Source organism: Pseudophryne corroboree, unplaced genomic scaffold (genome assembly GCF_028390025.1).
Source record: "Pseudophryne corroboree isolate aPseCor3 unplaced genomic scaffold, aPseCor3.hap2 scaffold_968, whole genome shotgun sequence".
NCBI classification, from domain to species: domain Eukaryota; kingdom Metazoa; phylum Chordata; class Amphibia; order Anura; family Myobatrachidae; genus Pseudophryne; species Pseudophryne corroboree.
In genome coordinates, this window is record NW_026970548.1 from 206,674 (window position 1) to 230,203 (window position 23,530).

The 23,530-nt window shown below is 35.8% G+C and overlaps 3 non-coding genes across 3 annotated transcripts; all 3 read right to left on the reverse strand.

Moving 5' to 3' along the window:
- Nucleotides 1–21,985: 21,985 nt before the first annotated feature.
- LOC135048420 (U1 spliceosomal RNA) lies at nt 21,986–22,148 on the reverse strand. The gene has a single exon (XR_010240300.1). It is a non-coding gene; the product is annotated as a U1 spliceosomal RNA (small nuclear RNA).
- A 152-nt stretch (nt 22,149–22,300) lies between these two features.
- LOC135048418 (U1 spliceosomal RNA) lies at nt 22,301–22,464 on the reverse strand. Its single transcript, XR_010240298.1, has one exon. It is a non-coding gene; the product is annotated as a U1 spliceosomal RNA (small nuclear RNA).
- Nucleotides 22,465–23,135: 671 nt separating this feature from the next.
- Nucleotides 23,136–23,298, reverse strand: LOC135048419 (U1 spliceosomal RNA). Its single transcript, XR_010240299.1, has one exon. It is a non-coding gene; the product is annotated as a U1 spliceosomal RNA (small nuclear RNA).
- Nucleotides 23,299–23,530: the final 232 nt, after the last annotated feature.

The window sequence follows — 23,530 nt, forward strand, 5'->3', positions numbered from 1 at the left end:
GTGCTAATTAGATATCACCTTGTTTTCGCATTAAACAGACTTCCACATGAGAAAGCAGCAAGGATGCAGTGGCGTTAATGTTTCCTGGTGTCAACTTGTATTATTTCAGTAGACATTGAAATGAGGATGCATCTTGCTGCCTTTCCAATGAAGCAAGTTTAATTTAGTAATAGATGAAAAACCATCCCTACAAAGGTGTTAATCAGAGACTTGGCTTTGTGGACACTTTTCAGAGAACAAATTTGTTAGCATAAAAATAAAGCCAGAAAATGAAGAGCTGTTTAATCACTCAATTGGATTTTTTTTGCCAGCATATTTTTTTTCTCTGCAACCCACTGCTAAATTGTGCTTCCTAGCTGTTTTTTTATAAAATCACTGAATCAAATCTAACTCTGATTACATCAGAGAAGGCCAGGTACCCTACACAATAAGAGGGGGTTTGAAATTTTGACTTGTCTACTTAAATATCACCAAAATCTGATAACAAGGTCAATTACGTCCCTGGGTGGGATTGAACCACCAACCTTTTGGTTAATAGCCGTACACACTAACTGATTGCGCCACAGAGACACATTGCAAAAGTATATACTGACAAGGGCTAATAAGCATTCATCTAAAACGTTTCCTAGAAAAACTTTAAAAAGTCAATAATCTGGAGAGTTTTTGTAAGATGTTTCTTCCATCAACCAACGAAGAAACACATTGGTACTTTCCCATGATGAGTGAGTGCTTCAGGATCTCATGCACTTACATGTGCAGCAGAGTACTGCAATGGAAGCATGCTGGGCCCATAACCCAGAGGTAGGCAGATTGAAACTATCCTCTGCTATATGCATTTTTTTTTTGTTAATTAAAGTAATCCAAAACTGGGATTGATATTTTGGCTCTTTTATTTTTACTTAAAGTACAATAACTTTTACCATTTTAATTTGTTTTAATAGTATATTGACAGTATTGTTTTCTTTAAAAAATCCACTTAATTTTCTTTACCCTATTATTAAAATGGTAATTGACAAAAACAAACTACATTGTCACCAGAAGAGCAATACAAAATGTACAAGTGATATATTAAAATCATCTTTCCAGCTTGAATTTCAATGATGCATTGGGGCAACGATTTTGTGAGAAACATCTTCACCCTTAAATAAAGATTTTCTTAATTCCTTACCTGTGTGCTAATTAGATATCACCTTGTTTTCGCATTAAACAGACTTCCACATGAGAAAGCAGCAAGGATGCAGTGGCGTTAATGTTTCCTGGTGTCAACTTGTATTATTTCAGTAGACATTGAAATGAGGATGCATCTTGCTGCCTTTCCAATGAAGCAAGTTTAATTTAGTAATAGATGAAAAACCATCCCTACAAAGGTGTTAATCAGAGACTTGGCTTTGTGGACACTTTTCAGAGAACAAATTTGTTAGCATAAAAATAAAGCCAGAAAATGAAGAGCTGTTTAATCACTCAATTGGATTTTTTTTGCCAGCATATTTTTTTTCTCTGCAACCCACTGCTAAATTGTGCTTCCTAGCTGTTTTTTTATAAAATCACTGAATCAAATCTAACTCTGATTACATCAGAGAAGGCCAGGTACCCTACACAATAAGAGGGGGTTTGAAATTTTGACTTGTCTACTTAAATATCACCAAAATCTGATCACAAGGTCAAATACGTTCCTGGGTGGGATTGAACCACCAACCTTTTGGTTAATAGCCTTACACACTAACCAATTGCACCACAGAGACACTTTGCAAAAAGTACATACTGACAAAGGCTAATAAGCATTCATCAAGAACGTTTCCTAGAAAAACTTTAAAAAGTCAATAATCTGGAGAGTTTTTGTAAGATGTTTTTTCCATCAACCAATGAAGAAACACATTGGTACTTTCCCATGATGAGTGAGTGCTTCAGGATCTCTTGCACTTACATGTGCAGCAGAGTACTGCAATGGAAGCATGCTGGGCCCATAACCCAGAGATAGGCAGATTGAAACTATCCTTTGCTATATGCATTTTTTTTGTTAATTAAAGTAATCCAAAACTGGGATTGATATTTTTGCCCTTTTATTTTTACTTAAAGTACAATAACTTTTACCATTTTAATTTGTTTTAATAGTATATTGACAGTATTGTTTTCTTTCAAAAATCCACTTCATTTTCTTTACCCTATTATTAAAATGGTAATTGACAAAAACAAACTACATTGTCACCAGAAGAGCAATACAAAATGTACAAGTGATATATTAAAATCATCTTTCCAGCTTGAATTTCAATGATGCATTGGGGCAACGATTTTGTGAGAAACATCTTCACCCTTAAATAAAGATTTTCTTAATTCCTTACCTGTGTGCTAATTAGATATCACCTTGTTTTCACATTAAACAGACTTCCACATGAGAAAGCAGCAAGGATGCAGTGGCGTTAATGTTTCCTGGTGTCAACCTGTATTATTTCAGTAGACATTGAAATGAGGATGCATCTTGCTGCCTTTCCAATGAAGCAAGTTTAATATAGTAATAGGTGAAAAACCATCCCTACAAAGGTGTTAATCAGAGACTTTGCTTTGTGGACACTTTTCAGAGAACAAATTTGTTAGCATAAAAATAAAGCCAGAAAATGAAGAGCTGTTTAATCACTCAATTGGATTTTTCTGCCAGCATATTTCTTTTTCTCTGCAACCCACTGCTAAATTGTGCTTCCTAGATGTTTTTATAAAATCATTGAATCAAATCTAACTCTGATTACATCAGAGAAGGCCAGGTACCCTACACAATAAGAAGGGGTATGACATTTGACTTGTCTACTTAAAGATCACCAAAATCTGATAACAAGGTCAATTACGTCCCTGGGTGGGATTGAACCACCAACCTTTTGGTTAATAGCCGTACACACTAACTGATTGCGCCACAGAGACACTTTGCAAAAGTACATACTGACAAATGCTAATAAGCATTCATCTAAAACGTTTCCTAGAAAAACTTAAAAAAGTCAATAATCTGGAGAGTTTTTGTAAGATGTTTCTTCTATCAACCAACGAAGAAACACATTGATACTTTCCCATGATGAGTGAGTGCTTCAGGATCTCTTGCACTTACATGTGCAGCAGAGTACAGCAATGGAAGCATGCTGGGCCCATAACCCAGAGGTAGGCAGATTGAAACTATCCTCTGCTATATGCATTTTTTTGTTTGTTAATTAAAGTAATCCAAAACTGGGATTGATATTTTGTCTCTTTTATTTTTACTTAAAGTACAATAACTTTTACCATTTTAATTTGTTTTAATAGTATATTGACAGTATTGTTTTCTTTCAAAAATCCACTTCATTTTCTTTACCCTATTATTAAAATGGTAATTGACAAAAACAAACTACATTGTCACCAGAAGAGCAATACAAAATGTACAAGTGATATATTAAATTCATCTTTCCAGCTTGAATTTCAATGATGCATTGGGTCAACAATTTTGTGAGAAACATCTTCACCCTTAAATAAAGATTTTCTTAATTCCTTACCTGTGTGCTAATTAGATATCACCTTGTTTTCACATTAAACAGACTTCCACATGAGAAAGCAGCAAGGATGCAGTGGCGTTAATGTTTCCTGGTGTCAACTTGTATTATTTCAGTAGACATTGAAATGAGGATGCATCTTGCTGCCTTTCCAATGAAGCAAGTTTAATTTAGTAATAGGTGAAAAACCATCCTTACAAAGGTGTTAATCAGAGACTTGGCTTTGTGGACACTTTTCAGAGAACAAATTTGTTAGCATAAAAATAAAGCCAGAAAATGAAGAGCTGTTTAATCACTCAATTGAATTTTTCTGCCAGCATATTTTTTTTCTCTGCAACCCACTGCTAAATTGTGCTTCCTAGCTGTTTTTAATAAAATCACTGAATCAAATCTAACTCTGATTACATCAGAGAAGGCCAGGTACCCTACACAATAAGAGGGGGCTTGAAATTTTGACTTGTCTACTTAAATATCACCAAAATCTGATCACAAGGTCAATTACGTCCCTGGGTGGGATTGAACCACCAACCTTTTGGTTAATAGCCGAACACACTAACCGATTGCGCCACAGAGACACTTTGCAAAAAGTACATACTGACAAAGGCTAATAAGCATACATCTAGAACATTTCCAAGAAAAACATTAAAAAATCAATAATCTGGAGAGTTTTTGTAAGATGTTTCTTCCATCAACCAACGAATAAACACATTGGTACTTTCCCATGATGAGTGAGTGCTTCAGGATCTCTTGCACTTACATGTGCAGCAGAGTACTGCAATGGAAGCATGCTGGACCCATAACCCAGAGGTAGGCAGATTGAAACTATCCTTTGCTATATGCATTTTTTTTTGTTAATTTAAGTAATCAAAACTGGGATTGATATTTTTGCTCTTTTATTTTTACTTAAAGTACAATAACTTTTTACCATTTTAATTTGTTTTAATAGTATATTGACAGTATAGTTTTCTTTCAAAAATCCACTTAATTTTCTTTACCCTATTATTAAAATGGTAATTGACAAAAAAAACTACATTGTCACCAGAAGAGCAATACAAAATGTACAAGTGATATATTAAAATCATCTTTCCAGCTTGAATTTCAATGATGCATTGGGGCAACAATTTTGTGAGAAACATCTTCACCCTTAAATAAAGATTTTCGTAATTCCTTACCTGTGTGCTAATTAGATATCACCTTGTTTTCACATTAAACAGACTTCCACATGAGAAAGCAGCAAGGATGCAGTGGCGTTAATGTTTCCTGGTTTCAACCTGTATTATTTCAGTAGACATTGAAATGAGGATGCATCTTGCTGCCTTTCCAATGAAGCAAGTTTAATTTAGTAATAGGTGAAAAATCATCCCTACAAAGGTGTTAATCAGAGACTTGGCTTTGTGGACACTTTTCAGAGAACAAATTTGTTAGCATAAAAATAAAGCCAGAAAATGAAGAGCTGTTTAATCACGCAATTTGATTTTTTTGCCAGCATATTTCTTTTTCTCTGCAACCCACTGCTAAATTGTGCTTCCTAGATGTTTTTATAAAATCATTGAATCAAATCTAACTCTGATTACATCAGAGAAGGCCAGGTACCCTACACAATAAGAGGGGGTATGACATTTGACTTGTCTACTTAAAGATCACCAAAATCTGATAACAAGGTCAATTACGTCCCTCGGTGGGATTGAACCACCAACCTTTTGGTTAATAGCCGTACACACTAACTGATTGCGCCACAGAGACACTTTGCAAAAGTACATACTGACAAATGCTAATAAGCATTCATCTAAAACGTTTCCTAGAAAAACTTAAAAAAGTCAATAATCTGGAGAGTTTTTGTAAGATGTTTCTTCTATCAACCAACGAAGAAACACATTGATACTTTCCCATGATGAGTGAGTGCTTCAGGATCTCTTGCACTTACATGTGCAGCAGAGTACAGCAATGGAAGCATGCTGGGCCCATAACCCAGAGGTAGGCAGATTGAAACTATCCTCTGCTATATGCATTTTTTTGTTGTTAATTAAAGTAATCCAAAACTGGGATTGATATTTTGGCTCTTTTATTTTTACTTAAAGTACAATAACTTTTACCATTTTAATTTGTTTTAATAGTATATTGACAGTATTGTTTTCTTTCAAAAATCCACTTCATTTTCTTTACCCTATTATTAAAATGGTAATTGACAAAAACAAACTACATTGTCACCAGAAGAGCAATACAAAATGTACAAGTGATATATTAAAATCATCTTTCCAGCTTGAATTTCAATGATGCATTGGGGCAACGATTTTGTGAGAAACATCTTCACCCTTAAATAAAGATTTTCTTAATTCCTTACCTGTGTGCTAATTAGATATCACCTTGTTTTCACATTAAACAGACTTCCACATGAGAAAGCAGCAAGGATGCAGTGGCGTTAATGTTTCCTGGTGTCAACCTGTATTATTTCAGTAGACATTGAAATGAGGATGCATCTTGCTGCCTTTCCAATGAAGCAAGTTTAATTTAGTAATAGGTGAAAAACCATCCCTACAAAGGTGTTAATCAGAGACTTTGCTTTGTGGACACTTTTCAGAGAACAAATTTGTTAGCATAAAAATAAAGCCAGAAAATGAAGAGCTGTTTAATCACTCAATTGGATTTTTCTGCCAGCATATTTTTTTTCTCTGCAACCCACTGCTAAATTGTGCTTCCTAGCTGTTTTTAATAAAATCACTGAATCAAATCTAACTCTGATTACATCAGAGAAGGCCAGGTACCCTACACAATAAGAGGGGGCTTGAAATTTTGACTTGTCTACTTAAATATCACCAAAATCTGATCACAAGGTCAATTACGTCCCTGGGTGGGATTGAACCACCAACCTTTTGGTTAATAGCCGAACACACTAACCGATTGCGCCACAGAGACAGTTTGCAAAAAGTACATACTGACAAAGGCTAATAAGCATACATCTAGAACATTTCCAAGAAAAACATTAAAAAATCAATAATCTGGATAGTTTTTGTAAGATGTTTCTTCCATCAACCAACGAATAAACACATTGGTACTTTCCCATGATGAGTGAGTGCTTCAGGATCTCTTGCACTTACATGTGCAGCAGAGTACTGCAATGGAAGCATGCTGGACCCATAACCCAGAGGTAGGCAGATTGAAACTATCCTTTGCTATATGCATTTTTTTTTGTTAATTTAAGTAATCAAAACTGGGATTGATATTTTTGCTCTTTTATTTTTACTTAAAGTACAATAACTTTTTACCATTTTAATTTGTTTTAATAGTATATTGACAGTATAGTTTTCTTTCAAAAATCCACTTAATTTTCTTTACCCTATTATTAAAATGGTAATTGACAAAAAAAACTACATTGTCACCAGAAGAGCAATACAAAATGTACAAGTGATATATTAAAATCATCTTTCCAGCTTGAATTTCAATGATGCATTGGGGCAACAATTTTGTGAGAAACATCTTCACCCTTAAATAAAGATTTTCGTAATTCCTTACCTGTGTGCTAATTAGATATCACCTTGTTTTCACATTAAACAGACTTCCACATGAGAAAGCAGCAAGGATGCAGTGGCGTTAATGTTTCCTGGTTTCAACCTGTATTATTTCAGTAGACATTGAAATGAGGATGCATCTTGCTGCCTTTCCAATGAAGCAAGTTTAATTTAGTAATAGGTGAAAAATCATCCCTACAAAGGTGTTAATCAGAGACCTGGCTTTGTGGACACTTTTCAGAGAACAAATTTGTTAGCATAAAAATAAAGCCAGAAAATGAAGAGCTGTTTAATCACGCAATTTGATTTTTTTGCCAGCATATTTCTTTTTCTCTGCAACCCACTGCTAAATTGTGCTTCCTAGATGTTTTTATAAAATCATTGAATCAAATCTAACTCTGATTACATCAGAGAAGGCCAGGTACCCTACACAATAAGAGGGGGTATGACATTTGACTTGTCTACTTAAAGATCACCAAAATCTGATAACAAGGTCATTTACGTCCCTGGGTGGGATTGAACCACCAACCTTTTGGTTAATAGCCGTACACACTAACTGATTGCGCCACAGAGACACATTGCAAAAGTATATACTGACAAGGGCTAATAAGCATTCATCTAAAACGTTTCCTAGAAAAACTTTAAAAAGTCAATAATCTGGAGAGTTTTTGTAAGATGTTTCTTCCATCAACCAACGAAGAAACACATTGGTACTTTCCCATGATGAGTGAGTGCTTCAGGATCTCATGCACTTACATGTGCAGCAGAGTACTGCAATGGAAGCATGCTGGGCCCATAACCCAGAGGTAGGCAGATTGAAACTATCCTCTGCTATATGCATTTTTTTTTTGTTAATTAAAGTAATCCAAAACTGGGATTGATATTTTGGCTCTTTTATTTTTACTTAAAGTACAATAACTTTTACCATTTTAATTTGTTTTAATAGTATATTGACAGTATTGTTTTCTTTAAAAAATCCACTTAATTTTCTTTACCCTATTATTAAAATGGTAATTGACAAAAACAAACTACATTGTCACCAGAAGAGCAATACAAAATGTACAAGTGATATATTAAAATCATCTTTCCAGCTTGAATTTCAATGATGCATTGGGGCAACGATTTTGTGAGAAACATCTTCACCCTTAAATAAAGATTTTCTTAATTCCTTACCTGTGTGCTAATTAGATATCACCTTGTTTTCGCATTAAACAGACTTCCACATGAGAAAGCAGCAAGGATGCAGTGGCGTTAATGTTTCCTGGTGTCAACTTGTATTATTTCAGTAGACATTGAAATGAGGATGCATCTTGCTGCCTTTCCAATGAAGCAAGTTTAATTTAGTAATAGATGAAAAACCATCCCTACAAAGGTGTTAATCAGAGACTTGGCTTTGTGGACACTTTTCAGAGAACAAATTTGTTAGCATAAAAATAAAGCCAGAAAATGAAGAGCTGTTTAATCACTCAATTGGATTTTTTTTGCCAGCATATTTTTTTTCTCTGCAACCCACTGCTAAATTGTGCTTCCTAGCTGTTTTTTTATAAAATCACTGAATCAAATCTAACTCTGATTACATCAGAGAAGGCCAGGTACCCTACACAATAAGAGGGGGTTTGAAATTTTGACTTGTCTACTTAAATATCACCAAAATCTGATAACAAGGTCAATTACGTCCCTGGGTGGGATTGAACCACCAACCTTTTGGTTAATAGCCGTACACACTAACTGATTGCGCCACAGAGACACATTGCAAAAGTATATACTGACAAGGGCTAATAAGCATTCATCTAAAACGTTTCCTAGAAAAACTTTAAAAAGTCAATAATCTGGAGAGTTTTTGTAAGATGTTTCTTCCATCAACCAACGAAGAAACACATTGGTACTTTCCCATGATGAGTGAGTGCTTCAGGATCTCATGCACTTACATGTGCAGCAGAGTACTGCAATGGAAGCATGCTGGGCCCATAACCCAGAGGTAGGCAGATTGAAACTATCCTCTGCTATATGCATTTTTTTTTTGTTAATTAAAGTAATCCAAAACTGGGATTGATATTTTGGCTCTTTTATTTTTACTTAAAGTACAATAACTTTTACCATTTTAATTTGTTTTAATAGTATATTGACAGTATTGTTTTCTTTAAAAAATCCACTTAATTTTCTTTACCCTATTATTAAAATGGTAATTGACAAAAACAAACTACATTGTCACCAGAAGAGCAATACAAAATGTACAAGTGATATATTAAAATCATCTTTCCAGCTTGAATTTCAATGATGCATTGGGGCAACGATTTTGTGAGAAACATCTTCACCCTTAAATAAAGATTTTCTTAATTCCTTACCTGTGTGCTAATTAGATATCACCTTGTTTTCGCATTAAACAGACTTCCACATGAGAAAGCAGCAAGGATGCAGTGGCGTTAATGTTTCCTGGTGTCAACTTGTATTATTTCAGTAGACATTGAAATGAGGATGCATCTTGCTGCCTTTCCAATGAAGCAAGTTTAATTTAGTAATAGATGAAAAACCATCCCTACAAAGGTGTTAATCAGAGACTTGGCTTTGTGGACACTTTTCAGAGAACAAATTTGTTAGCATAAAAATAAAGCCAGAAAATGAAGAGCTGTTTAATCACTCAATTGGATTTTTTTTGCCAGCATATTTTTTTTCTCTGCAACCCACTGCTAAATTGTGCTTCCTAGCTGTTTTTTTATAAAATCACTGAATCAAATCTAACTCTGATTACATCAGAGAAGGCCAGGTACCCTACACAATAAGAGGGGGTTTGAAATTTTGACTTGTCTACTTAAATATCACCAAAATCTGATCACAAGGTCAAATACGTTCCTGGGTGGGATTGAACCACCAACCTTTTGGTTAATAGCCTTACACACTAACCAATTGCACCACAGAGACACTTTGCAAAAAGTACATACTGACAAAGGCTAATAAGCATTCATCAAGAACGTTTCCTAGAAAAACTTTAAAAAGTCAATAATCTGGAGAGTTTTTGTAAGATGTTTTTTCCATCAACCAATGAAGAAACACATTGGTACTTTCCCATGATGAGTGAGTGCTTCAGGATCTCTTGCACTTACATGTGCAGCAGAGTACTGCAATGGAAGCATGCTGGGCCCATAACCCAGAGATAGGCAGATTGAAACTATCCTTTGCTATATGCATTTTTTTTGTTAATTAAAGTAATCCAAAACTGGGATTGATATTTTTGCCCTTTTATTTTTACTTAAAGTACAATAACTTTTACCATTTTAATTTGTTTTAATAGTATATTGACAGTATTGTTTTCTTTCAAAAATCCACTTCATTTTCTTTACCCTATTATTAAAATGGTAATTGACAAAAACAAACTACATTGTCACCAGAAGAGCAATACAAAATGTACAAGTGATATATTAAAATCATCTTTCCAGCTTGAATTTCAATGATGCATTGGGGCAACGATTTTGTGAGAAACATCTTCACCCTTAAATAAAGATTTTCTTAATTCCTTACCTGTGTGCTAATTAGATATCACCTTGTTTTCACATTAAACAGACTTCCACATGAGAAAGCAGCAAGGATGCAGTGGCGTTAATGTTTCCTGGTGTCAACCTGTATTATTTCAGTAGACATTGAAATGAGGATGCATCTTGCTGCCTTTCCAATGAAGCAAGTTTAATATAGTAATAGGTGAAAAACCATCCCTACAAAGGTGTTAATCAGAGACTTTGCTTTGTGGACACTTTTCAGAGAACAAATTTGTTAGCATAAAAATAAAGCCAGAAAATGAAGAGCTGTTTAATCACTCAATTGGATTTTTCTGCCAGCATATTTCTTTTTCTCTGCAACCCACTGCTAAATTGTGCTTCCTAGATGTTTTTATAAAATCATTGAATCAAATCTAACTCTGATTACATCAGAGAAGGCCAGGTACCCTACACAATAAGAAGGGGTATGACATTTGACTTGTCTACTTAAAGATCACCAAAATCTGATAACAAGGTCAATTACGTCCCTGGGTGGGATTGAACCACCAACCTTTTGGTTAATAGCCGTACACACTAACTGATTGCGCCACAGAGACACTTTGCAAAAGTACATACTGACAAATGCTAATAAGCATTCATCTAAAACGTTTCCTAGAAAAACTTAAAAAAGTCAATAATCTGGAGAGTTTTTGTAAGATGTTTCTTCTATCAACCAACGAAGAAACACATTGATACTTTCCCATGATGAGTGAGTGCTTCAGGATCTCTTGCACTTACATGTGCAGCAGAGTACAGCAATGGAAGCATGCTGGGCCCATAACCCAGAGGTAGGCAGATTGAAACTATCCTCTGCTATATGCATTTTTTTGTTGTTAATTAAAGTAATCCAAAACTGGGATTGATATTTTGGCTCTTTTATTTTTACTTAAAGTACAATAACTTTTACCATTTTAATTTGTTTTAATAGTATATTGACAGTATTGTTTTCTTTCAAAAATCCACTTCATTTTCTTTACCCTATTATTTAAATGGTAATTGACAAAAACAAACTACATTGTCACCAGAAGAGCAATACAAAATGTACAAGTGATATATTAAAATCATCTTTCCAGCTTGAATTTCAATGATGCATTGGGGCAACGATTTTGTGAGAAACATCTTCACCCTTAAATAAAGATTTTCTTAATTCCTTACCTGTGTGCTAATTAGATATCACCTTGTTTTCACATTAAACAGACTTCCACATGAGAAAGCAGCAAGGATGCAGTGGCGTTAATGTTTCCTGGTGTCAACCTGTATTATTTCAGTAGACATTGAAATGAGGATGCATCTTGCTGCCTTTCCAATGAAGCAAGTTTAATTTAGTAATAGGTGAAAAACCATCCCTACAAAGGTGTTAATCAGAGACTTTGCTTTGTGGACACTTTTCAGAGAACAAATTTGTTAGCATAAAAATAAAGCCAGAAAATGAAGAGCTGTTTAATCACTCAATTGGATTTTTCTGCCAGCATATTTTTTTTCTCTGCAACCCACTGCTAAATTGTGCTTCCTAGCTGTTTTTAATAAAATCACTGAATCAAATCTAACTCTGATTACATCAGAGAAGGCCAGGTACCCTACACAATAAGAGGGGGCTTGAAATTTTGACTTGTCTACTTAAATATCACCAAAATCTGATCACAAGGTCAATTACGTCCCTGGGTGGGATTGAACCACCAACCTTTTGGTTAATAGCCGAACACACTAACCGATTGCGCCACAGAGACACTTTGCAAAAAGTACATACTGACAAAGGCTAATAAGCATACATCTAGAACATTTCCAAGAAAAACATTAAAAAATCAATAATCTGGAGAGTTTTTGTAAGATGTTTCTTCCATCAACCAACGAATAAACACATTGGTACTTTCCCATGATGAGTGAGTGCTTCAGGATCTCTTGCACTTACATGTGCAGCAGAGTACTGCAATGGAAGCATGCTGGACCCATAACCCAGAGGTAGGCAGATTGAAACTATCCTTTGCTATATGCATTTTTTTTTGTTAATTTAAGTAATCAAAACTGGGATTGATATTTTTGCTCTTTTATTTTTACTTAAAGTACAATAACTTTTTACCATTTTAATTTGTTTTAATAGTATATTGACAGTATAGTTTTCTTTCAAAAATCCACTTAATTTTCTTTACCCTATTATTAAAATGGTAATTGACAAAAAAAACTACATTGTCACCAGAAGAGCAATACAAAATGTACAAGTGATATATTAAAATCATCTTTCCAGCTTGAATTTCAATGATGCATTGGGGCAACAATTTTGTGAGAAACATCTTCACCCTTAAATAAAGATTTTCGTAATTCCTTACCTGTGTGCTAATTAGATATCACCTTGTTTTCACATTAAACAGACTTCCACATGAGAAAGCAGCAAGGATGCAGTGGCGTTAATGTTTCCTGGTTTCAACCTGTATTATTTCAGTAGACATTGAAATGAGGATGCATCTTGCTGCCTTTCCAATGAAGCAAGTTTAATTTAGTAATAGGTGAAAAATCATCCCTACAAAGGTGTTAATCAGAGACTTGGCTTTGTGGACACTTTTCAGAGAACAAATTTGTTAGCATAAAAATAAAGCCAGAAAATGAAGAGCTGTTTAATCACGCAATTTGATTTTTTTGCCAGCATATTTCTTTTTCTCTGCAACCCACTGCTAAATTGTGCTTCCTAGATGTTTTTATAAAATCATTGAATCAAATCTAACTCTGATTACATCAGAGAAGGCCAGGTACCCTACACAATAAGAGGGGGTATAACATTTGACTTGTCTACTTAAAGATCACCAAAATCTGATAACAAGGTCAATTACGTCCCTGGGTGGGATTGAACCACCAACCTTTTGGTTAATAGCCGTACACACTAACTGATTGCGCCACAGAGACACTTTGCGAAAGTCCATACTGACAAATGCTAATAAGCATTCATCTAAAACGTTTCCTAGAAAAACTTAAAAAAGTCAATAATCTGGAGAGTTTTTGTAAGATGTTTCTTCTATCAACCAACGAAGAAACACATTGATACTTTCCCATGATGAGTGAGTGCTTCAGGATCTCTTGCACTTACATGTGCAGCAGAGTACAGCAATGGAAGCATGCTGGGCCCATAACCCAGAGGTAGGCAGATTGAAACTATCCTCTGCTATATGCATTTTTTTTTTGTTAATTAAAGTAATCCAAAACTGGGATTGATATTTTGGCTCTTTTATTTTTACTTAAAGTACAATAACTTTTACCATTTTAATTTGTTTTAATAGTATATTGACAGTATTGTTTTCTTTCAAAAATCCACTTCATTTTCTTTACCCTATTATTAAAATGGTAATTGACAAAAACAAACTACATTGTCACCAGAAGAGCAATACAAAATGTACAAGTGATATATTAAAATCATCTTTCCAGCTTGAATTTCAATGATGCATTGGGGCAACGATTTTGTGAGAAACATCTTCACCCTTAAATAAAGATTTTCTTAATTCCTTACCTGTGTGCTAATTAGATATCACCTTGTTTTCACATTAAACAGACTTCCACTTGAGAAAGCAGCAAGGATGCAGTGGCGTTAATGTTTCCTGGTGTCAACCTGTATTATTTCAGTAGACATTGAAATGAGGATGCATCTTGCTGCCTTTCCAATGAAGCAAGTTTAATTTAGTAATAGGTGAAAAACCATCCCTACAAAGGTGTTAATCAGAGACTTTGCTTTGTGGACACTTTTCAGAGAACAAATTTGTTAGCATAAAAATAAAGCCAGAAAATGAAGAGCTGTTTAATCACTCAATTGGATTTTTCTGCCAGCATATTTCTTTTTCTCTGCAACCCACTGCTAAATTGTGCTTCCTAGCTGTTTTTATAAAATCACTGAATCAAATCTAACTCTGATTACATCAGAGAAGGCCAGGTACCCTACACCATAACAGGGGGTTTGAAATTTTGACTTGTCTACTTAAAGATCACCAAAATCTGATAACAATGTCAATTACGTACCTGGGTGGGATTGAACCACCAACCTTTTGGTTAATAGCCATACACACTAACTGATTGCGCCACAGAGACACATTGCAAAAGTATATACCGACAAGGGCTAATAAGCATTCATCTAAAACGTTTCCTAGAAAAACTTTAAAAAGTCAATAATCTGGAGAGTTTTTGTAAGATGTTTCTTCCATCAACCAACGAAGAAACACATTGGTACTTTCCCATGATGAGTGAGTGCTTCAGGATCTCATGCACTTACATGTGCAGCAGAGTACTGCAATGGAAGCATGCTGGGCCCATAACCCAGAGGTAGGCAGATTGAAACTATCCTCTGCTATATGCATTTTTTTTTTTGTTAATTAAAGTAATCCAAAACTGGGATTGATATTTTGGCTCTTTTATTTTTACTTAAAGTACAATAACTTTTACCATTTTAATTTGTTTTAATAGTATATTGACAGTATTGTTTTCTTTCAAAAATCCACTTAATTTTCTTTACCCTATTATTAAAATGGTAATTGACAAAAACAAACTACATTGTCACCAGAAGAGCAATACAAAATGTACAAGTGATATATTAAAATCATCTTTCCAGCTTGAATTTCAATGATGCATTGGGGCAACGATTTTGTGAGAAACATCTTCACCCTTAAATAAAGATTTTCTTAATTCCTTACCTGTGTGCTAATTAGATATCACCTTGTTTTCGCATTAAACAGACTTCCACATGAGAAAGCAGCAAGGATGCAGTGGCGTTAATGTTTCCTGGTGTCAACTTGTATTATTTCAGTAGACATTGAAATGAGGATGCATCTTGCTGCCTTTCCAATGAAGCAAGTTTAATTTAGTAATAGATGAAAAACCATCCCTACAAAGGTGTTAATCAGAGACTTGGCTTTGTGGACACTTTTCAGAGAACAAATTTGTTAGCATAAAAATAAAGCCAGAAAATGAAGAGCTGTTTAATCACTCAATTGGATTTTTTTTGCCAGCATATTTTTTTTCTCTGCAACCCACTGCTAAATTGTGCTTCCTAGCTGTTTTTTTATAAAATCACTGAATCAAATCTAACTCTGATTACATCAGAGAAGGCCAGGTACCCTACACAATAAGAGGGGGTTTGAAATTTTGACTTGTCTACTTAAATATCACCAAAATCTGATCACAAGGTCAAATACGTTCCTGGGTGGGATTGAACCACCAACCTTTTGGTTAATAGCCTTACACACTAACCAATTGCACCACAGAGACACTTTGCAAAAAGTACATACTGACAAAGGCTAATAAGCATTCATCAAGAACGTTTCCTAGAAAAACTTTAAAAAGTCAATAATCTGGAGAGTTTTTGTAAGATGTTTTTTCCATCAACCAATGAAGAAACACATTGGTACTTTCCCATGATGAGTGAGTGCTTCAGGATCTCTTGCACTTACATGTGCAGCAGAGTACAGCAATGGAAGCATGCTGGGCCCATAACCCAGAGGTAGGCAGATTGAAACTATCCTCTGCTATATGCATTTTTTTTTGTTAATTAAAGTAATCCAAAACTGGGATTGATATTTTGGCTCTTTTATTTTTACTTAAAGTACAATAACTTTTACCATTTTAATTTGTTTTAATAGTATATTGACAGTATTGTTTTCTTTCAAAAATCCACTTCATTTTCTTTACCCTATTATTAAAATGGTAATTGACAAAAACAAACTACATTGTCACCAGAAGAGCAATACAAAATGTACAAGTGATATATTAAAATCATCTTTCCAGCTTGAATTTCAATGATGCATTGGGGCAACGATTTTGTGAGAAACATCTTCACCCTTAAATAAAGATTTTCTTAATTCCTTACCTGTGTGCTAATTAGATATCACCTTGTTTTCACATTAAACAGACTTCCACATGAGAAAGCAGCAAGGATGCAGTGGCGTTAATGTTTCCTGGTGTCAACCTGTATTATTTCAGTAGACATTGAAATGAGGATGCATCTTGCTGCCTTTCCAATGAAGCAAGTTTAATTTAGTAATAGGTGAAAAACCATCCCTACAAAGGTGTTAATCAGAGACTTTGCTTTGTGGACACTTTTCAGAGAACAAATTTGTTAGCATAAAAATAAAGCCAGAAAATGAAGAGCTGTTTAATCACTCAATTGGATTTTTCTGCCAGCATATTTCTTTTTCTCTGCAACCCACTGCTAAATTGTGCTTCCTAGCTGTTTTTATAAAATCACTGAATCAAATCTAACTCTGATTACATCAGAGAAGGCCAGGTACCCTACACCATAACAGGGGGTTTGAAATTTTGACTTGTCTACTTAAAGATCACCAAAATCTGATAACAATATCAATTACGTACCTGGGTGGGATTGAACCACCAACCTTTTGGTTAATAGCCGTACACACTAACTGATTGCGCCACAGAGACACATTGCAAAAGTATATACTGACAAGGGCTAATAAGCATTCATCTAAAACGTTTCCTAGAAAAACTTTAAAAAGTCAATAATCTGGAGAGTTTTTGTAAGATGTTTCTTCCATCAACCAACGAAGAAACACATTGGTACTTTCCCATGATGAGTGAGTGCTTCAGGATCTCATGCACTTACATGTGCAGCAGAGTACTGCAATGGAAGCATGCTGGGCCCATAACCCAGAGGTAGGCAGATTGAAACTATCCTCTGCTATATGCATTTTTTTTTTGTTAATTAAAGTAATCCAAAACTGGGATTGATATTTTGTCTCTTTTATTTTTACTTAAAGTACAATAACTTTTACCATTTTAATTTGTTTTAATAGTATATTGACAGTATTGTTTTCTTTCAAAAATCCACTTAATTTTCTTTACCCTATTATTAAAATGGTAATTGACAAAAACAAACTACATTGTCACCAGAAGAGCAATACAAAATGTACAAGTGATATATTAAAATCATCTTTCCAGCTTGAATTTCAATGATGCATTGGGGCAACGATTTTGTGAGAAACATCTTCACCCTTAAATAAAGATTTTCTTAATTCCTTACCTGTGTGCTAATTAGATATCACCTTGTTTTCGCATTAAACAGACTTCCACATGAGAAAGCAGCAAGGATGCAGTGGCGTTAATGTTTCCTGGTGTCAACTTGTATTATTTCAGTAGACATTGAAATGAGGATGCATCTTGCTGCCTTTCCAATGAAGCAAGTTTAATTTAGTAATAGATGAAAAACCATCCCTACAAAGGTGTTAATCAGAGACTTGGCTTTGTGGACACTTTTCAGAGAACAAATTTGTTAGCATAAAAATAAAGCCAGAAAATGAAGAGCTGTTTAATCACTCAATTGGATTTTTTTTGCCAGCATATTTTTTTTCTCTGCAACCCACTGCTATATTGTGCTTCCTAGCTGTTTTTTTATAAAATCACTGAATCAAATCTAACTCTGATTACATCAGAGAAGGCCAGGTACCCTACACAATAAGAGGGGGTTTGAAATTTTGACTTGTCTACTTAAATATCACCAAAATCTGATCACAAGGTCAAATACGTTCCTGGGTGGGATTGAACCACCAACCTTTTGGTTAATAGCCTTACACACTAACCAATTGCACCACAGAGACACTTTGCAAAAAGTACATACTGACAAAGGCTAATAAGCATTCATCAAGAACGTTTCCTAGAAAAACTTTAAAAAGTCAATAATCTGGAGAGTTTTTGTAAGATGTTTTTTCCATCAACCAATGAAGAAACACATTGGTACTTTCCCATGATGAGTGAGTGCTTCAGGATCTCTTGCACTTACATGTGCAGCAGAGTACTGCAATGGAAGCATGCTGGGCCCATAACCCAGAGATAGGCAGATTGAAACTATCCTTTGCTATATGAATTTTTTTTGTTAATTAAAGTAATCCAAAACTGGGATTGATATTTTTGCTCTTTTATTTTTACTTAAAGTACAATAACTTTTACCATTTTAATTTGTTTTAATAGTATATTGACAGTATTGTTTTCTTTCAAAAATCCACTTCATTTTCTTTACCCTATTATTAAAATGGTAATTGACAAAAACAAACTACATTGTCACCAGAAGAGCAATACAAAATGTACAAGTGATATATTAAAATCATCTTTCCAGCTTGAATTTCAATGATGCATTGGGGCAACGATTTTGTGAGAAACATCTTCACCCTTAAATAAAGATTTTCTTAATTCCTTACCTGTGTGCTAATTAGATATCACCTTGTTTTCACATTAAACAGACTTCCACATGAGAAAGCAGCAAGGATGCAGTGGCGTTAATGTTTCCTGGTGTCAACCTGTATTATTTCAGTAGACATTGAAATGAGGATGCATCTTGCTGCCTTTCCAATGAAGCAAGTTTAATTTAGTAATAGGTGAAAAACCATCCCTACAAAGGTGTTAATCAGAGACTTTGCTTTGTGGACACTTTTCAGAGAACAAATTTGTTAGCATAAAAATAAAGCCAGAAAATGAAGAGCTGTTTAATCACTCAATTGGATTTTTCTGCCAGCATATTTCTTTTTCTCTGCAACCCACTGCTAAATTGTGCTTCCTAGCTGTTTTTATAAAATCACTGAATCAAATCTAACTCTGATTACATCAGAGAAGGCCAGGTACCCTACACCATAACAGGGGGTTTGAAATTTTGACTTGTCTACTTAAAGATCACCAAAATCTGATCACAAGGTCAATTACATCCCTGGGTGGGATTGAACCACCTACCTTTTGGTTAATAGCCGAACACACTAACCGATTGCGCCACAGAGACACTTTGCAAAAAGTTCATACTGACAAAGGCTAATAAGCATTCATCTAGAACGTTTCCTAGAAAAACTTTAAAAAGTCAATAATCTGGAGAGTTTTTGTAAGATGTTTCTTCCATCAACCAACGAAGAAACACATTGGTACTTTCCCATGATGAGTGAGTGCTTCAGGATCTCTTGCACTTACATGTGCAGCAGAGTACTGCAATGGAAGCATGCTGGGCCGATAACCCAGAGGTAGGCAGATTGAAACTATCCTCTGCTATATGCATTTTTTTTAATTAAAGTAATTCAAAATTGGGATTGATATTTTAGCTCTTTTATTTTTACTTAAAGTACAATAACTTTTACCATTTTAATTTGTTTAATAGTATATTGACAGTATTGTTTTCTTTCAAAAATCCACTTAATTTTCTTTACCCTATTATTAAAATGGTAATTGACAAAAACAAACTACATTGTCACCAGAAGAGCAATACAAAATGTACAAGTGATATATTAAAATCATCTTTCCAGCTTGAATTTCAATGATGCATTGGGGCAACGATTTTGTGAGAAACATCTTCACCCTTAAATAATGATTTTCTTAATTCCTTACCTGTGTGCTAATTAGATATCACCTTGTTTTCACATTAAACAGACTTCCACATGAGAAAGCAGCAAGGATGCAGTGGCGTTAATGTTTCCTGGTGTCAACCTGTATTATTTCAGTAGATATTGAAATGACGATGCATCTTGCTGCCTTTCCAATGAAGCAAGTTTAATTTAGTAATAGGTGAAAAACCATCCCTACAAAGGTGTTAAACAGAGACTTGGCTTTGTGGACACTTTTCAGAGAACAAATTTGTTAGCATAAAAATAAAGCCAGAAAATGAAGAGCTGTTTAATCACTCAATTGGATTTTTTTGCCAGCATATTTCTTTTTCTCTGCAACCCACTGCTAAATTGTGCTTCCTATCTGTTTTTATAAAATCACTGAATCAAATCTAACTCTGATTACATCAGAGAAGGCCAGGTACCCACACCATAACAGGGGGTTTGAAATTTTGACTTGTCTACTTAAATATCACCAAAATCTGATCACAAGGTCAATTACATCCCTGGGTGGGATTGAACCACCTACCTTTTGGTTAATAGCCGAACACACTAACCGATTGCGCCACAGAGACACTTTGCAAAAAGTTCATACTGACAAAGGCTAATAAGCATTCATCTAGAACGTTTCCTAGAAAAACTTTAAAAAGTCAATAATCTGGAGAGTTTTTGTAAGATGTTTCTTCCATCAACCAACGAAGAAACACATTGGTACTTTCCCATGATGAGTGAGTGCTTCAGGATCTCTTGCACTTACATGTGCAGCAGAGTACTGCAATGGAAGCATGCTGGGCCGATAACCAAGAGGTAGGCAGATTGAAACTATCCTCTGCTATATGCATTTTTTTTTAATTAAAGTAATCCAAAATTGGGATTGATATTTTAGCTCTTTTATTTTTACTTAAAGTACAATAACTTTTACCATTTTAATTTGTTTAATAGTATATTGACAGTATTGTTTTCTTTCAAAAATCCACTTAATTTTCTTTACCCTATTATTAAAATGGTAATTGACAAAAACAAACTACATTGTCACCAGAAGAGCAATACAAAATGTACAAGTGATATATTAAAATCATCTTTCCAGCTTGAATTTCAATGATGCATTGGGGCAACGATTTTGTGAGAAACATCTTCACCCTTAAATAATGATTTTCTTAATTCCTTACCTGTGTGCTAATTAGATATCACCTTGTTTTCACATTAAACAGACTTCCACATGAGAAAGCAGCAAGGATGCAGTGGCGTTAATGTTTCCTGGTGTCAACCTGTATTATTTCAGTAGATATTGAAATGACGATGCATCTTGCTGCCTTTCCAATGAAGCAAGTTTAATTTAGTAATAGGTGAAAAACCATCCCTACAAAGGTGTTAATCAGATACTTGGCTTTGTGGACACTTTTCAGAGAACAAATTTGTTAGCATAAAAATAAAGCCAGAAAATGAAGAGCTGTTTAATCACTCAATTGGAATTTTTTGCCAGCATATTTCTTTTTCTCTGCAACCCACTGCTAAATTGTGCTTCCTAGCTGTTTTTTTTATAAAATCAAATCTAACTCTGATTACATCAGAGAAGGCCAGGTACCCTACACCACAAGAGGGGGTTTGAAATTTTGACTTGTCTACTTAAAGATCACCAAAATCTGATAACAAGGTAAATTACGTCCCTGGGTGGGATTGAACCACCAACCTTTTGGATAATAACCGAACACACTAACTGATTGCGCCACAGTGACACTTTGCAAACGTACATTCTGACAAACGCTAATAAGCATTCATCTAGAACGTTTCCTAGAAAAACTTTAAAAAGTCAATAATCTGGAGAGTTTTTGTAAGATGTTTCTTCCATCAATCAACGAAGAACATTCAAGCTGATTTCTTGCAGCAGCTGGGCACTGTAACAGCTCCAGAGCTGCTCTGTAAGGCAACTAAAAGGGTGTGGGCCCTGCAGCACTACCTGTAGTTCGCATTGTGCGTTGGAAGGCACAAAGTAAGCAGACGGGAGAAGTCAGGATAGTGCGCAAGGGCATAGAAGGGAGCGGCTCAAGAAAAGAGAAGTGGAAACAGACAGCAAACTAGGCTGGAGAAAGACCTGAGACAAAGAGATCTGAATTATACGAGAGCCGACCAGGGGAAACACAAATTATGCAGTCGAGTTTCCCACATTTGGGGAAATCGCTGGAGCAGCACACACAGAGTGCAATGGGTGAGCCTTGCCCTGGGAGAAGCACCTTCATGATCATAGTATCTCACCTGGCAGGTAAGTAGGAGTTGGGCAAGAGCTGAGGAGGGTCGCTGCTCGGGCAACCCCCTGTCAAGTGAAGGAGATCCAACTGAGGCAGCACAAGAGAACTCTTGAAAGAAGAACAAGGCTAGAGGAAGATCTGAGACACAGAAATCTGGCTTTTACCAGAGCTGACCAGAGGAAAGCACAAACACAGTCCCCCACTACCACAAATAATGCAGTCGAGTTTCCCACATTTGGGGAAATCACAGGGGTCAGCATACCCAGAATGCAATGAATGAACCTCACCCTGGGAGAACAATCTTCATGACCATGGTATCTCCTATGCAAAATAAGTATGATTTGGGATAGGGCTGGGGAGGGCCGCTGCTCAGGCACATCTCTGTCAAGTAAAGGAGATTCAACTGAGGCAGCACAAGGGAACTCTCATCTGGGGACAACAACTGCAGGTAGAACACATATTTTCAGATGAACATGGGAGGGCAGAAGGCTGCCTAATACTGAAGCACCCCCAAACAACAAACCAAATGCAACAACTAGTACAAGCATTCCTGGGGGAAGGCCTGCAGCAGATGGATTTGCATATGGTGATGTCATCCAAGCAGTGGGTCAAAGTTGGCTTCAACCCTCGTCTGCATATGAAAAGAAAAAAGGGATGTGCAGGGCATGGCATCCTTTTGTGGCGCTTGGATGACCCTTAATTCGCATTAAACATCTCCACCCTCCTTCGGTGTGGGGCTCATGTTGGCTATGCCCCAGCCCCTGAAGCATTCAAGATGATTTCTTGCAGCAGCTGGGCACTGTAACAGCTCCAGAGCTGTTCTGTAAAGCATGTAAAAGGGTGTGGGCCCTGCAGCACTACCTGTAGTATGCATTGTGCGTTGGAAGGCACAAAGTAAGCAGACGGGAGAGGTCAGGATAGTGCGCAAGGGCATAGAAGGGAGCGGCTCAAGAAAAGAGAAAAGGAAACAGACAGCAAACTAGGCTGGAGAAAGACCTGAGACAAGGAGATCTGAATTATACGAGAGCCGACCAGAGGAAACACAAATTATGCAGTCAAGTTTCCCACATTTGGGGAAATCGCAGGAGCAGCACACCCAGAGTGCAATGGGTGAGCCTTTCCCTGGGAGAAGCACCTTCCTGATCATAATATCTCACCTGGCAGGTAAGTAGGAGTTGGGCTAGAGCTAGGGAGGGTCGCTGCTCGTGCACCCCCCTGTCAAGTGAAGGAGATCCAACTGAGGCAGCACAAGGGAACTCTCGAAAGAAGAACAAGGCTAGAGGAAGATCTGAGACAAAGAAATCTGACTTTTACCAGAGCTGAGCAGAGGAAAGCACAAACACAGTCCCCCACTACCACAAATAATGCAGTCGAGTTTCCCACATTTGGGGAAATCACAGGGGT